This window comes from Prosopis cineraria, unplaced genomic scaffold (genome assembly GCF_029017545.1).
Source record: "Prosopis cineraria cultivar Desert tree isolate PC_DT_omini unplaced genomic scaffold, ASM2901754v1 PC8, whole genome shotgun sequence".
NCBI classification, from domain to species: domain Eukaryota; kingdom Viridiplantae; phylum Streptophyta; class Magnoliopsida; order Fabales; family Fabaceae; genus Prosopis; species Prosopis cineraria.
This window is the reverse complement of record NW_026555339.1, coordinates 25,982,143-25,998,023: the sequence shown is the minus strand read 5'-3', so window position 1 is coordinate 25,998,023 and position 15,881 is coordinate 25,982,143. Positions and strand designations below refer to the sequence as shown.

Genomic DNA, 15,881 nt, shown 5'->3' with positions numbered 1-15,881 from the left:
GTCCACGAGGCTAATACTAACCAAACACAGCTTGAAGCCACGAAAACAAACGTGAGTACAAGACTCATGAATAACAAACGTAAGAACAAAGCTCACAAAAATCAAACTAGCTAGTCATTGAGCGCCAAGGGCTAATAGAACTATCATTAGCAACTAGTGTTCTGTATAAAGTCTCCTTAAAAAATCATTTTCAAATATGTGAGAAGATCATCAGTAATATATAAATTTTTTATTTTCAAAGTCAAATTTTTATGAATCATTCTCTGTATCAATCTAATATTTGATAGAATGAAATCTCATAATCAAAGTCCAACTTGTATTTACTGATTAACTAAAATTATCAAATCTAATAAATATTTTCACAAAATAAAGTAATTTAAGTATCAGAATAAGCAATAATCACATTATTGTTATTAAAATGATTTACATAAAAATGTAATATTTTAGCAAAGATAAATTTGATTGACAAATTAATTAAGATGCTATTCACTTACCTTTAGTGTGCTCAAGAACCAAAATTCATTTCTTATGACTTCATCCAAGTCTCCCTTCCTCTAAGCACCCTATTTAAGATGATGAACAATTTAATGGCCTTATTCTAACCAAATAAATTTGGTAACACTATAATCAATCAGGTTCTAAATCATTACAATTTAATCAGCCCAATCTTGGTTTCTTTAATCCTTTCAATACTTTACATGTCTACCTCTCTAAGTCTACCTTTCTATTTGACACTTTGATTATATTTTAATCTGCCTTCCAATTCTTATACTAAATTTTAATCTAGTGTGTATGTGTGTGTGTGTGTGTGTGTGTGTTTCATAACTATTTAATTAATCATAGTACAAGCTTCACATATAATTTGCCACAATAATCAAGATTTCTCCCAACAAACATTTACCCCCCTTTTTTCTCTAATATTAGTATTTAAATTAATCATACTTTAAAAAACATTTCCTTCCTTATATAATAATCAGTACAGTCGGAAAGAGCATCATTTATCTCATTTCCCCCTTACAATAACAAGTTGCTTAAAGCATGATTACCATTTAAAATAAGCTTCCTAATCCTCAATTCAAACTTACTTCAACACTATTCCTATCCTTGCTCACACACAGCCACAGAGTAAATGGAAAAGAACAAATTTTTATCCACCCTAATACCCATGTACAGACTAGCCAAGGAAGAGAAGACAAGTGGTATTCACCCATCTATAGAGCATATGAGAAATTAGAGGGTAGACTCAAAATGTTGTCCAGCCTCATGAGCACAGCAGTGACACCAAAATAGGGGAGAATGATCGATAATTAATGAAGTTTAAGATTGAAGTTTGAATAGCCAACAACAATAAAGAATAAGAGCAGCTAAGCTTACCACACACACATACTTGACACCCAAGCTGAGAAGGAAAAGGAAATTAAAGGCTGAGAACACATGCACATCACAAGCTCACATAACCAGCAAATAGGAAAGTAAAGGAGAACAGAAATCATGCGGCTTAGCACTTCAAGTCGATAGCGTAGATAAAGAATCTACGGTGAAGACCCAATACGCACACTGACAGTAAGAATCAGAGAAGCAAATTGACGATGAAGAGGAAATGTTGCAATGAAAACCAGAAGCTCTCTCTCTCCCCTCATGCTCTGTTCTTTCACTGATAAGGGAAGGAGGATTTAAAGTGTTGAAGATTTGGAGAAAATTACAAGAAACCTAATAGATATTTTCTGAAATTGCACAAGAGGTAAGGGCATTTTAGTAACTTCATTTGATACCAGCCAAAAAAAAGAAATTTCCCTTAATATAGGTAAGATTCGAACCCTATACCTCCAAGTGACAACTGACATAATTTCCATTGCACCACAACTCGCTATTTGTTATATAACTAAAACAATAAAAAAGTATTAATTGAAAGGGAAAATCATTTAATTGATTAATTAATTTATTTTTTAAAGTTTAGGGTCATTGCAAAATCACCATAAGTTCTAGCACTGCTTATTTTCCTCTTACCTAAAAGTATTTCTAAGGAAAAAATTTTTATTTTAAAAAATAATAAATAAAAAATACAATCTAAAATAACATTATCTTCCTAAAATAAATTAATTAAAAATTAATAATAATATTTTAAACTTTGTACATTTTGATTCCCATCACAATGTATGTAGGCCCTAGGCTTTAATCCTAGGTCAAGTCCTCCTTTGTAAATAAATCATTTGTTTTCATTTTTATTTTGTTCTTCTTTTTCATGTGATTACAAATGGTAATTAAGATATTATTAAAAGGCCAATTAATTTATGTAATCAAGTTAAAGTAATCATTCTTATGAACGGGCGTCATCCTAACATCTTTCCTACGTACAATCGACTTTTGAACCCTTTTCGCAAATCATCCTTTTTTATTTTATAGTTTTCCAAGGTTTTTTTAAAAATTTGATGGCAACTCCTATTTTCTTACATTTTATCAACCTTCTCTCTTCGGGAAAGTCACAATCTAGGCGTGACATGCTCCTTAATTGCATTGGCCATTTCTTCAACTAGTTATCCTCTTTTATATTTGTGTAGAAATCATGTGACACAAAGCCACTACAACTATTATTGGTCACATTCCTTGCCTCACCATATTTATACCAAAGGTTGTAAGTTTGATCAAATCTATGACTCATTAAATATTCTTCCAACTTACTTGGCCAACCTATTTTAAGAGACCACATCTTACATAAGGGCACAGAATACTATTTTGTTCATCTTCATGCTTGACTACAAATCTAATAAATTCTTTCATCCTATTCAAATATTGCTTTGACACTCAATTTGCAAATATCCATGTATTATCCGTAATCCTAATCTATCAAATATTAATTTGGAAAATGTGATTAGTGACCCAATCATATTGGAAAAGTTAAATCAACATAAGGAATATTAACTATTTAAACTCATCTAAGTCATGAGCCACATGTAACATAATCCCTTTTTAAGTTAAATTAAAATAAATACTTGTAACTATACTTAATTTCCCATGAAACTAAGTATATATTGCAAGTATTAAATGAAAATTCGATAGCATAACAACTTCAAAATGGGACTTTCCCAGGCATATGCCCTCTATACTTAATTTCATCCCTATTCAATCTAATCAAGCATAATTACTCAACCTAAATCAGTCACAACAATTTAAAAACATATGAAATTTTTAAACAAAATTTTGGTAGCATAATGAATTAAACATGGGACTATTTTCAAGCATTTTGCCCTCACTGCATACTAAATTTCAACCATGTACAATTCAATCTATCATAATTCAACTCTACTCAACCCTTCAATCCAATCTAATTCAAATCTACTCAGCCATAACAATAATAAAATTCACAATAAAATTGCATCAACATATATTAATCCAAAAACAACCAATAGGTAGAAAATTTCAATACAAAAATCAGAAAGGTGGAATAAAATGCAAGTAAATCCATGGTAGAATTAAACAAAAGAAAAATTTCAAGTTGCACAAAGTATTAATCAAACATTAAAATGGAAATTTATATCCTTTTGCTGAGATTTGTTCCAATTTACTTTTCTAATCAAACATTAAAATGGCAATTTATATCAAACATGTTCTTTAAAGTAAATTTTCAATAAAAAATTTTATAATGTTTCTAGCTCATTTGGCATGATAGGACTTGAAGAAGATACAATTGTTGCAAATTTGAGAGAATCAAGAAGCAAGGATAAAGTGGTAGAAGAAGGTAAAAGTGTGTTGGAGAAGAAGGTGATAGTGCTAGAGAAGGAGGAGGCTAGGATGAATAGATCACGAGTTTGTTAGGATGGGTCTTTTGCAAATGTTTATTTCCATAAAATTATTTCCATTTGTAAAGAATACATGATTATGTTTACACACATTTAAGGATATGGAATTTCACTTTTTGTAACTCTTATTTGTCTGAATATTCAATTTTTTGCTTGAGGTATTATTTTACTTATAAGTGAATATATGTTCAATTATTTTGCTGCATAGAATGTAAAATAGATTTATTTTAAACTCAATATAAAATGTAAAACATGAACCATACATTATATCAATATGAAGGAATCAAAGCATTCAATGTATGAGTTGATCAGAGACTTTCTTTCATTTCTAACACTTAGTTTTCAAAATATCAAAATAAATTTTCATAAAAAATGAGCAAATTTTCAGAATATACATTTTCATTTTTAGAATATCCTTTGGAGTTTTTATGAAAAATAAGAAAATTTTCAAAACATATATTCACATCTTCAAAATACCTATATGCAATTTCAGAATATCTATTTGTGATTTTAGAATATCTATTTGTGCTTTTAAAATATTGATTTGCATTTTTAAAAGAATATGTATTTGTGATATCCTAAAAATATAACATTAATACAATATTCAAACTTCAAGTTCTAAACAATATTTGAATATATATATACATATATATATATATATATATTGGATATCCTGAAAATGTAATTTTTCTTCCATTTATTTGAGTAATCATTTTAGATATTCAAATATCACTTCAAGAAATTGCAAATAGGTTTTCGTTTATTTAAATATGCAAAAGTGTTATTCAAATATATAGAAGAAATTTGCAATTTGTTAAAGATTAGTCACATATCAAGAAGAAATATTGCATATACTTCAAAAGATATCCATCAGGAAAACTAATAAATGATATTCAAATATGCAAAATACTACTAAAAAATGAAATTAGGATGGATAAATCCGTCACTAATTTTAGCTTTAGTGACGAATTGTCTGTCATTAATTTCCGTAACAAATATGGCATCACTAATTTAGTGATAGACATGAGTTCGTCACTAATTTAGTGATAGAAAATATTTATCACTAATTAATAAATATCCATCATTAATTTATTTTGTAATTAAAAATTTTTATGGGTTCAAATACTACCATGTCACCTCCTTATGCCACATCTCAAGTACACATCACCCCGACCATCCACTACATTATCGCCACTTAGTTTTTTATGCCATGTCACCACCATTTCAATAATTTATTTTCAATTCTATTTGTTTGTGACATTACCTTGTCTCGAACCTAAGACCTCCATCTCTTCATCTACATCTTTTACCAATTGAGTTGTAATGACTTTTTATTCTTAATATGCAAAATTTAATATATATATAGATATATATATATATTATTTAATTAAACACATATATTTAATTTAATATATTTTTAATATATTTATTATATTATTATTTAAATATTTTGATAAAATATATATATATATATATATTAATTTTTATATATACATGTTAACACATATAAATATATAAATTAGTATATATTAGTTAATAAATATATTATTTAATATCAATACATATTTTATGAAAATAAATATTTGTTTATATCATTTTATATTATCTATATTATAATTAAAATATTTTTATATGATTAAATTTTTATTTTTATATTTAAATTTACATAATAAAATGAAAAATATTTTTTATTTTGTCTATATAATTTTGTATTATATATTTTACTTATAGTAAGAGAAGAAATTATCTTGTAATTATTTAATTTGGTAGTTATTAAGATTTTATTCATGTAATTCTCTTCATGTATATCATAATTTTTTTATTTTTATATAATATTTAAGCACATTTTATTAATTTTTTTATTAAGATTTAGTGACGGATTTAAATTGTCACTAAATTTATAAAATTTGATCAAAATGTGACGACGGCATGTATCAGCCACTAATCCATCACTAATTTATATAATTAGTGACATATACAAAATTTTTGTCACTAATATCTATAATTAATAATTGATTGGAGATCTGTCACTAAATGTCTATCACTAATTTTAATTTTTCTAGTAATGAAAGTTTTATTTGAATACGTGGATGAAATTTGTATTCTGTTGAAGAGTAGCCATGTATTGATGAGGAAAGATTACATATACTTCTAAAAGTATCCATGAGAAAAATTGATGAGTGATATTTGAATATGTAAAAGTGCTGTTCAAATGAGCAAAAGAAATTTACATTTCATTGAAGATAGATCGCATATTAATGAAGAAAGATTGCATATGCTTTCAAAAATATCAATAAGAAAAATTAATAAGTGATATTTGAATATGTAAAAATAGTATTCGAATAACTAGAAGTTTTCTTGTATATAATTAAGGTTCAAATGTATATAGTGGAAGAATCACTACATATGACTAAAAACCCCTACTTCTAGTATTCCAAAATGCTTCTAAGTTAAAACTTTTCAAAATATCAAAAGATGTTATTTGAATAAATAGATGTTTTGTTGCATATAATGAAAGTTCAAATGCATGTAGTGAAAGAATTGCTGCATATAATTGAAGACCCTTGTATATTCTTTGACATATTAACACTAAATGATGTTGTATTAACTATTGATATGAAATTATTAATAGTGAAGGAGCTTGTGGCATATTGACACCAAAGGACCTTGAGTTAAATATTGACAGTGAAGGACCTCACTCCACTTTTGGCTTTTTTAAAGAAGGGCATTTATGTCATTTAGCCCTCAATAATTAATGCCAGCAAGGACTTTATTCTCCAAAAGTTTCCAACTCATTTTCAGAAATTAATTGGGAGAATGATAGAAAGGCATCAAAAGAATAAATTAATTCAAGTAAGGTTTCAAATGTCAAATTTTAGGAATTTAAAACTCAATCTTTCAATTTTGCAACTCTGTTGTGATGAAATTGCAATTTATATTTCAAATTTTAATAGAAAAAATAATTTTTTTATTCTTCAACTATGTTAAAATTTGAAAAAATAAGTTACAAATTCATCACAATACAGCTACAAAATTGAGGAATGGACATGCAAATTTCTAGAGTTTGGCACTTAGGATTAAACTTAGATTAATTGGTCCTTTTGAAACTTCTTTGTCATTCTTCCCAATTAATTTGGTGGTGAGGTTTTTTATAGCAATTTTTCTCAATGTTTTCAGAATTGGACCGATATTAAATTGAAAAGGTCAGTGGTTCACGATTTGTATGGTCTAACCTGGTTAGATCAATGGTCAAACCGGTAACATAATAATTGAATAAAAATAATATTAAATGTATGTATAAAATAAATACAAGAAAAAATTTATAGTATGTTAATAAAATGATATCGCACGACTATAAATTATAATTTTATAACTTGCGAAATATAGATAGATCTTGATTAAATTAGATATGAATAGATTCAAAAGTATTCATATTTGTATTTATAATTGTCAATATTTTTATAAAAATGATCTTAAATTATATTTTATTTATGTGAATTGTTCAAAAATAAAGTTAGTTTTTAGTAAGATCTAATTTTTTAATTTTTTTTAGTATTTTAAAATTTTTAAATTTTTTTAATATTATGTTTAAAATCATTTGATTTTTTAAAAATTATTCTAATTTTTAACTTAATTTTAATTTTTAACTTAATAATAGCATAATTTTAATTCAATCTAATTTAATTATAAAAATAATTTTTTCAGTCAGGAGAATCGAACCGCTCATGGAGGAATCAATCGTTGATTTTTCTTTATAAATATCGCGATTTAATTTTTAAACCCTAAAGTTTCTCGTGGTTCTCAATATGAGGGCCCATGTATGGTCAAATCAATCAACCTAGTCAAAGAAAGCAAGCAACATCATTGGTGCGTGATTAAATTGGACGTCTTGTCGGTGTTGTGGAAAAACTGCAAAAGGGCCAACTGATGGTTAATGAGGATAATACTTATCATCATGTGCCCAATGAATGAAAGAGGTAGGGACTCCCAGGTCAGCACAACCCCATCATTCTTTTGGCCACATTCTGATTAAGTACGCCCATTACAAATTAGGATGCGTTCAAAATGTAATTTTTTTTTTGGGCTGTGTAAGCCTTTTTTTTTTTTAAGATATTTGTATTTAATCAAATACTAAATGTAAACATTCCTATCATTGAGATTTTGAACCATTATTTACTATATGATATAAGAATTAGTCCCAACTCTCATTGGTGACTAAGACTATACAAAACAAATCATATCGTAAAAATCTTTTTTCGTTGGCTTCTAAATATACGCTTGATAAAATTAAGTGGATATGGCACATATAATAGCAGTACGAATGTCTTGAAAATCAGTTTAGGAGTTGGTTTCTTGAAGTGTTGTGCATGGAGAGCCTACATTGGGAACAGTAACAAATCTATAATTATATATATGGTGAGGCCGATTGAAAGTTATGTGAACAATAGGGGTTAAAATGAATTTTAAAATTTTTTTAATTACAAAAAAAAATATAAACACTTTTTAAGAAAATATGTGGAGAATGGGGAGCAAGGAGATCCATCCCCGCTTGAAAGAGGACGTCCTTTAAATACAACAACAACAATAACAATAATAAACCTTTATCTTATTAGGTAGGGTGGGTTATATGGATTACATGATATCATTCTGTTTTATTATTTATTAAGCTTTTATAAATATTATTAACTAAGATATCTCAATTAATAACTTTTAAAAGTATTCTCTTTGGTATTCCTCTATCTCTCTTAATAAAATTCAAAATTATCTATTCTACTCTCCTCATTGATGCATCTCATAGTTTTCTTTATACATGTCCAAACAATCTCAAACAATTTTCTATTATTTTTCCCTCAATAGGTGCTACACCCACTTTTTTGTGTATGTGCTCATTTTAGATTTTATTTTTAAGTGTATGTCCGCACATCCATTTCAACATTCTCATATTTGCTACTCCAACTTTATGCTCTTGCTATCTCATTAGAGCCCAACATTAACTATCACATAACATAGCTGGTTTTATAGCAGTATAATAAAACTTTACTTTAAGTTTATCATGTACCTTACAATAACAAATAACTCCTTTAATTTTTCTCCAATTAAGCCACATAACTTGTATCTTATGTGTAATATCTTCATCAATTTTTCTATCATTTTGAATAATAGCTCCCAAATATGTAAACTTTTTTACTTGAGGTATATTTTGATTTCTCAATTTTACTTTCAAATTAGTACTGACTAACCTCTTTTCAAAATTACAATGTAAATATTTCATCTTACTCCTACTCAAATGGAAATCTTTTAACTCTAATATCCTCCTCCATAACTCAAGTTTATAGTTAATTTCTTCTCTTATCTCTGCTATAAAAATTATATCATTCATGAAAAGCGTGCATTTGGATATTTTCTCTTGAATATATTCAGTTAAAACATTTAGGACCAAGTCAAATAAATAATGATCCAAAGATGATCTTTGGTATGGTCTAATTCTTATAGAAAAGTCCTTTGTTTCATTGCCAGACACTTTTATCTAGTTATTGTCCCTTTATACATATATTGTGGAGATCTGATATAGACAACTCATATTCCCTTCTTCTTTAGGAGTTTTTAAAATACTTTTTTTAATATACGATCATAATCTTTTTCTAAATTAATAAAAACAATGTGAAAATCTTTGCCATGACTATGTGTAAACTTTTCTAAATCAATGTAAATCTTTTTCCAAATCAATGAAGACAACATCCAATTAAATAACGCTCAAATTTCTTGAGGAATGATTCTTACATTTGCTGAATGTAGAGATATTATGAGGGGAAAAAACCTTTGATAAATATAGTTAACCTTCATTATGTCATAAATCCAATGCAAATACTAGTTTTGAAAAAATTGCAAACTTATGAAGAGTGTTTTGAAAAAAAAAAAATATCATTCACTACTCTAGAATTCTACAAAATGACTTATATTCCGACTTTTTTTAAAAAAATCTTCTATAAAATGGCCTATATTTTGTAACCAAGGGACTGTGGCGCACGTGGGCATGGTTTTTTTTTTTTTTTAACTTTTCGCCTTTCAATAATTGGAGATGCATGTGTTACATGTGGCCACAGCTTACCTCGGATTGGTCTTATATAACGAGTGGCCACGAGGGCTTCAAAAAGTAAACCAGTCAAGATGATCTCTTTGCTCCTCTGCCGCCTATTCTCCCTCCTCTCTATTGCCTTCATTCTAGTCTCTTCCTCTCGTGCCAAGCCAGTTCGAAAGGCATGTCTATGTATATACTCTATTCATTTAATATAAAATAATTAATTTCCTTTACATATATGTAGTATAAACCTAGGAATATAGTTGTCATCCTAGTTATATTTTGTTTATTTTTCTCTTCTATATATGTAGACCTACATCGTGTACATGGGCGATCATCCTAGGGGCATCAATCCTTCATCTTTGCCTTCACTGCATGCCACCACGGCTCAAAACGTCCTTGGTAGGTACGTATTGTATATATTATGATGAAGAGATAAGTTCAATTAAAGTTAATTAATTGAAATCATGAAATCTCTCTACAACTCCAAAGTATATATAAATATATATAGCACCAAGAATCAGTAGTACTGTGGAGGACTGATATCTAAATGATCCTGCAGTGATTTTGCCCCAGAAGTTATACTACACAGCTACTGGAAGAGCTTCAACGGATTTGCCATGAAGTTAACGGACGAAGAAGCTAAAACAATGGAAGGTATATATTCTAATAGGTATTTAAGTGAGATGGAAAACTCTATCTCAAAAATTAGCTATTGAGGGGTAGAACTAACCCACTTAGATACCCTATTAAATATCTCATGGTGAGACTTAGTATTTCATATTATCAAGTTTTCATCAGTGTCACAATGTTAATAATAATATGCCCCTTTACTCTGTACATAATTTTATGTGTGTGTGTGTGTGGGTTTAAGAGTAATTTTGCCTGTCAACTATTCATTTAGAGGTATTTGGTATGCTAAACTTTCATGTGATATAATTTACCTTTTTAACTTTTGAAAATTGTGCATTAGGTACCCCGTTGTTAAAAAAATTCATTGAAAATTGTACATTAGGTACCCCATTGTTAAAAAAATTAACTTTGATTGTTAATCGATCCAAATTAAAAATTAAAAAAAGGACCTAATTAAAAACTTACAAAAAATATCTCATAATTTTTTTTAACAACAAGATACCCAATATATCATTTTTAAAAATTAAAGAAGAAAATTATACCACATGAAAATCTAGGATACTAGATCCTAAACAAATAACTTAGAGGCAAAATTACATTTTAACCCTATATATATAATATTTATAATGTAAATTGAAAAATGAAAGGAAAAATTATATACAAGTCCCATTCAACATAATTAATTACTCTCAAGTTCATTGACAATTGAATTTAGAAGAATGAAAACACAATATGGTGTCATAAATAATAAATTTTGTATTTGATTAGGAATGAACAATGTGGTGTCAGTTTTCCCAAGGAAAAAGAAAAAAATCCATACAACAAGGTCATGGGATTTCATTGGGTTTCCTCAGAAAGTAAAAAGAATGGCTTTGGAGAGTGACATAATCGTGGGCGTACTTGATTCTGGAATTTGGCCAAATTCTGAAAGCTTCAGTGACAAAGGACTCGGTCCTCCCCCCCACCAAATGGAAGGGTTTTTGCCACAACTTCACTTGCAATAAGTAAATATATCTCTCCTCAATATCTATCTTTCATCACATTTCATTTAGAGTTGGAAAATGGATGAGTTGAGTCTATATGAACTTAAGCCCATAAACCTAATTATCTTAAAATTAATTATTTTTTAAAACCTAACCCTTATTTAAAAGATTTAGGGTTGAGACCCATAAGTCTATTTTTATTACTTTTTTTAAATTTGTAATTATAATATTTTATATTCTTTTTTAAAAAATATAAATTATAATGTTTAAAATTAAAAATAAATAATAGAAATTTTAGTTTTAAGGTACAAACATATATTTTAAAATTTAAAGTCAATTTAAAATTTTAAATAATTCATTTTTAAGGGTAAAATAAAAATGAGCCTAAACAAACTGCCTGAATCCAAGCTCATTTTTTTAAAACTTATCAAAGGTGGGCTTCAAAGTACAGTTTTCTTAAAAAAAGAAATCTCATTTTTTCAAGCATGAATCTCATAGAAATGGGCTTAAACCAGCAAACCATCACCCTGATCCTTATTCCTAGCTTTAATTCCATTCCAAATATAGATAGCAGCTATATATATATGTATATGCATCTCACTATTTTTATGATATGCAGTAAATTAATTGGAGCAAAATATTACCGAGCCAGTAGAGAATTTAATAAAGACGACATAAGAAGCCCAATAGATATTAGTGGTCATGGGACTCACACTGCATCAACAGCTGCCGGAAACATGGTTGAGTCAGCAAGTGTACTTGGGTTGGGTTCTGGCACGGCAAGGGGTGGGTTTCCATCGGCGCGTATCGCAGTGTACAAGGTGTGTTGGGGCATCTTAGCAGATGACTGTAATGAGATAGACATTCTAGCAGCATTCGATGAAGCAATTGCTGATGGAGTGGACATTATTTCGATTTCTATTGGAGGAAAAACCCCAGTGCCGTATTTCCAGGATTCAATTGCAATTGGATCTTTTCACGCCATGAAAAGAGGCATATTGACATCCAATTCTGCAGGTAATGAAGGTCCTGAGGTTTACACCATCTCTACTTTGGCTCCTTGGTTGCTTTCTGTTGCTGCTTCCACTGTTGATCGAAAGTTCTCTACCAAGCTTCACTTGGGCAATGGCTTGGTTTTTGAGGTACGTAGTAAAATTAACTAAGTAATCTCATTAATTAACTCAATAAACTTTAATAATATAGAATAAAAGAGCAAATTAACTCCTCAACTATAAGTTCAAGAGCGTCTATAACTCTAAACTTATTTTTGGTCGACGAATGATCAAACTTAACTTTTATTAACAGCACGAGTTAGATTATATAATTTTCAAAATTTGAAGGTGAACATTATACAAAAAATAAGTTTAAGGTGCTAAATGCTCCTGGACATATAATTTAAGGTTAAATTTAATCCAATAATATAATATTTAATCTCTAATTTCAGGGTGTTTCAATTAATTCATTTGACCTCAAAGATAAATATCATCCATTGATTCATGGTCAAGGCACTCCCAATGTAAAAGGTGGACATAACTCATCTGAATCCAGGTACTGATGATTTTGATGGCGATGGGTTATATATTGTATTCCATTGATCATTAAAATATAAGAGTAATTATTAACTATATATAGGTCATTACAAGTACTGCAAGCTAAATTCTTTGGATCAAGAATTGGTGAAGGGAAAAATTGTTGTATGTGATAAAACATTCTCAGATGTTGAGGTTTTGCCTGAAGTAGCTGGTGTTGTACAGTCAACCTCAAATTTCAAAGATAAGACCAATGTGTATGCTCTACCTGCAATTGATGTTGGCATTGAAGATGGTATCCGTATACGCTCCTATATAAATTCAGCTAGGTATCACATTCTAAACCCCAAACTAGAGTGAAGAATAAAAGTTAGGTCCTCATAGGTCCAAAAAGATAGATTTGGGCGACCTGTTTAGACCTTTTTTTTATCTTTAAAAAATAAAATATTTTCAATTTTTAAATTTGATGTACAGTCTAGAATATATATTTATATTCTAAAATTAAAATTTTATTTATTTATTTTTAAATTGTAAATATTATAATTTGTATTTTAAAAAGAGAATATGAAACATTATAATTGAAAATTTTAATTTTTAAAAATTCAAAAAAAAATAATAATAGCAGGCTCACAAGCCCAACCCATAACACTTTGATAAAGGTTGGGCTTAAAAAATGAGTGATTTTAAGATAGCCAATGGACTTGAGTTCAGCTCATAAAAGTAAGGCCCGCCTATTTCCTGGCTCCACTTCAAATTATCAAGGCCAATTCCAAGTATCGTGATTCTTAGATCTCCTCTCTCTCTCTCTCTCACAAACACACTCTTTACCTTCTTTCAGGAATCCAACAGCAACTATATCAAGGACTGATGAAGAAAAGGACTTGTCTGCCCCATATGTAGCATCTTTCTCATCTAGAGGTCCTGATCCATTTTCTGGCATACTCAAGGTACGCATCATTAACTTACAAAAACATGTAGTTTTTTGAATGTTTATAAGTTAAAAAGAGTGATTGGTGGAATCAATTTGTGGTGTGACATTTCTATAGCCTGACATAAGTGCCTCGGAAGTGCACATTTTAGCAGCATGGTCTTTCCTATCACCAATTTCATTTGTAAAAAGTGATAAAAGAGACAGACATTTCAACATAATTTCTGGTACTTCAATGGCTTGCCCTCATGCTACTGCTGCTGCTGCTTTTGGCAAATCATTCCATCCCAAGCGGTCCCCTTCTGCAATCAAGTCTGCCCTTATGACCACTGGTAATAATTCAAACAATATAAAAGTGGATTGCTTTACCATAAATCCAACACTTGACAGGCAAATAATAATAAAGCTAGAATGCAGCATTACAAAAAAAAAAAAAAATTGTTGGCAGTGTTTCAAATTTTAATTTCATGACATTTATAAAATGCTATCTAAAACGCCACAAGAGATGAGACCTCTTGAATTCATTTTATAAATAGCCAACATGTAGTGTTTCCTTCATCATATGGAGCTGGGCAAATCAACCCTGTCAATGAATTTTATTGGTTTGTAATTTACAGCAATTCCAATGAGTGCTGCTTTCAATCCTGATGCCGAAATAGCATATGGAGCTGGGCAAATCAACCCTGTCCAGGCAGTGAATCCTGAGCTAGTGTATGATGCGAGGGAAATTGATTATGTGAGGTTCTTATGTGGCCAAGCTAATTATGACAAAGCGAAACTTCAATTTGTCACCAGAAACCACCGTAGTAGTTGTGCTCAATTTAAAAATACAACACTCGTGGACCTCAATCTCCCATCATTTTCCTACCAAATTTTGAACAAGTCAATGCCTTTTCATCGTTTATCTTTTAGGACTGTGACCAATGTTGGGTCCTCTAAGTCCAAATACAAAGCTAAGATAATTGCTCCACCACTATTAAATATTCAAGTGATTCCTGAAGTTTTGCAATTCACATATGTGGGCCAGAAAAAGTCATTTTTGCTTAGTGTGGAAGGAAAAATCAATATGGAGATACTCTCTGCTTCTTTGGTTTGGGATGATGGCACTCTCCAAGTAAGGAGTCCTATTGTGGTGTATGGTGGCTAGATCACAAACAGATCCAGCGAAGAAGTATTAAGGAAATGTATTGCTTTTACTTTGCTGACCCTGCTTGTTTTATGCGTAAGAATAATTACACCAACAATAAAGCAGTTATATTTCAATATTTATTGAAGTAGAGCTATGTTACAATATTTGTCTTTTATTTTTCTGTATATCCAAACTATTTTTATCATTGGATGCAACCAACAACTGTTACTGTGATGTATTAATCAATAAATATTGCGTGACATGCATATGTGAGGATAAAGGGGAGAATTGCATTTTTGGGCCAATACAATGATACGTCAATTTTAATTCAATTTTAAAAAAAATCAAAATTTCAACAAAGGGCCAAAAGTCTATAACAATAACATGTAATTACTTATAGTTATCCTTTTATCTTAAATGTTTCTGTTCAAAATTTGAAAGGAGGGTAGTAAATTATTTTATAATTAATTATATTGTGTGTGTGTGTGGTTTTTTTTTTTTTGCCACAATTAGAAAATTGTTTTAGGACTTGGCCCCCTTAATTTCTCACAAAGCCCTGTGATCCCATCTTTTAAAAAACAGCAGGAAAATGAGGAAACAAAACACAGCCCACAAACCTAGCTGATTAATTTCTCTCTTATTGTTTACTTGTATATATTAAAGAGAACTATCAACACTACTAAAAAAAAAACTATATATATAATGGTTAATTTTATTTATATATAGCTCAGTGACGGACCTACAAAAATTAGCTTGTGGGGGAAAAATTTATACATAAGGTAAATATTAATATTATTAATAAA

General features: G+C 29.2%; 1 pseudogene; it reads left to right on the top strand.

The window, feature by feature from the left end:
* The first annotated feature begins 10,191 nt into the window (after positions 1-10,191).
* On the top strand, positions 10,192-15,348 carry LOC129318670 (cucumisin-like; annotated as a pseudogene).
* Positions 15,349-15,881: the final 533 nt, after the last annotated feature.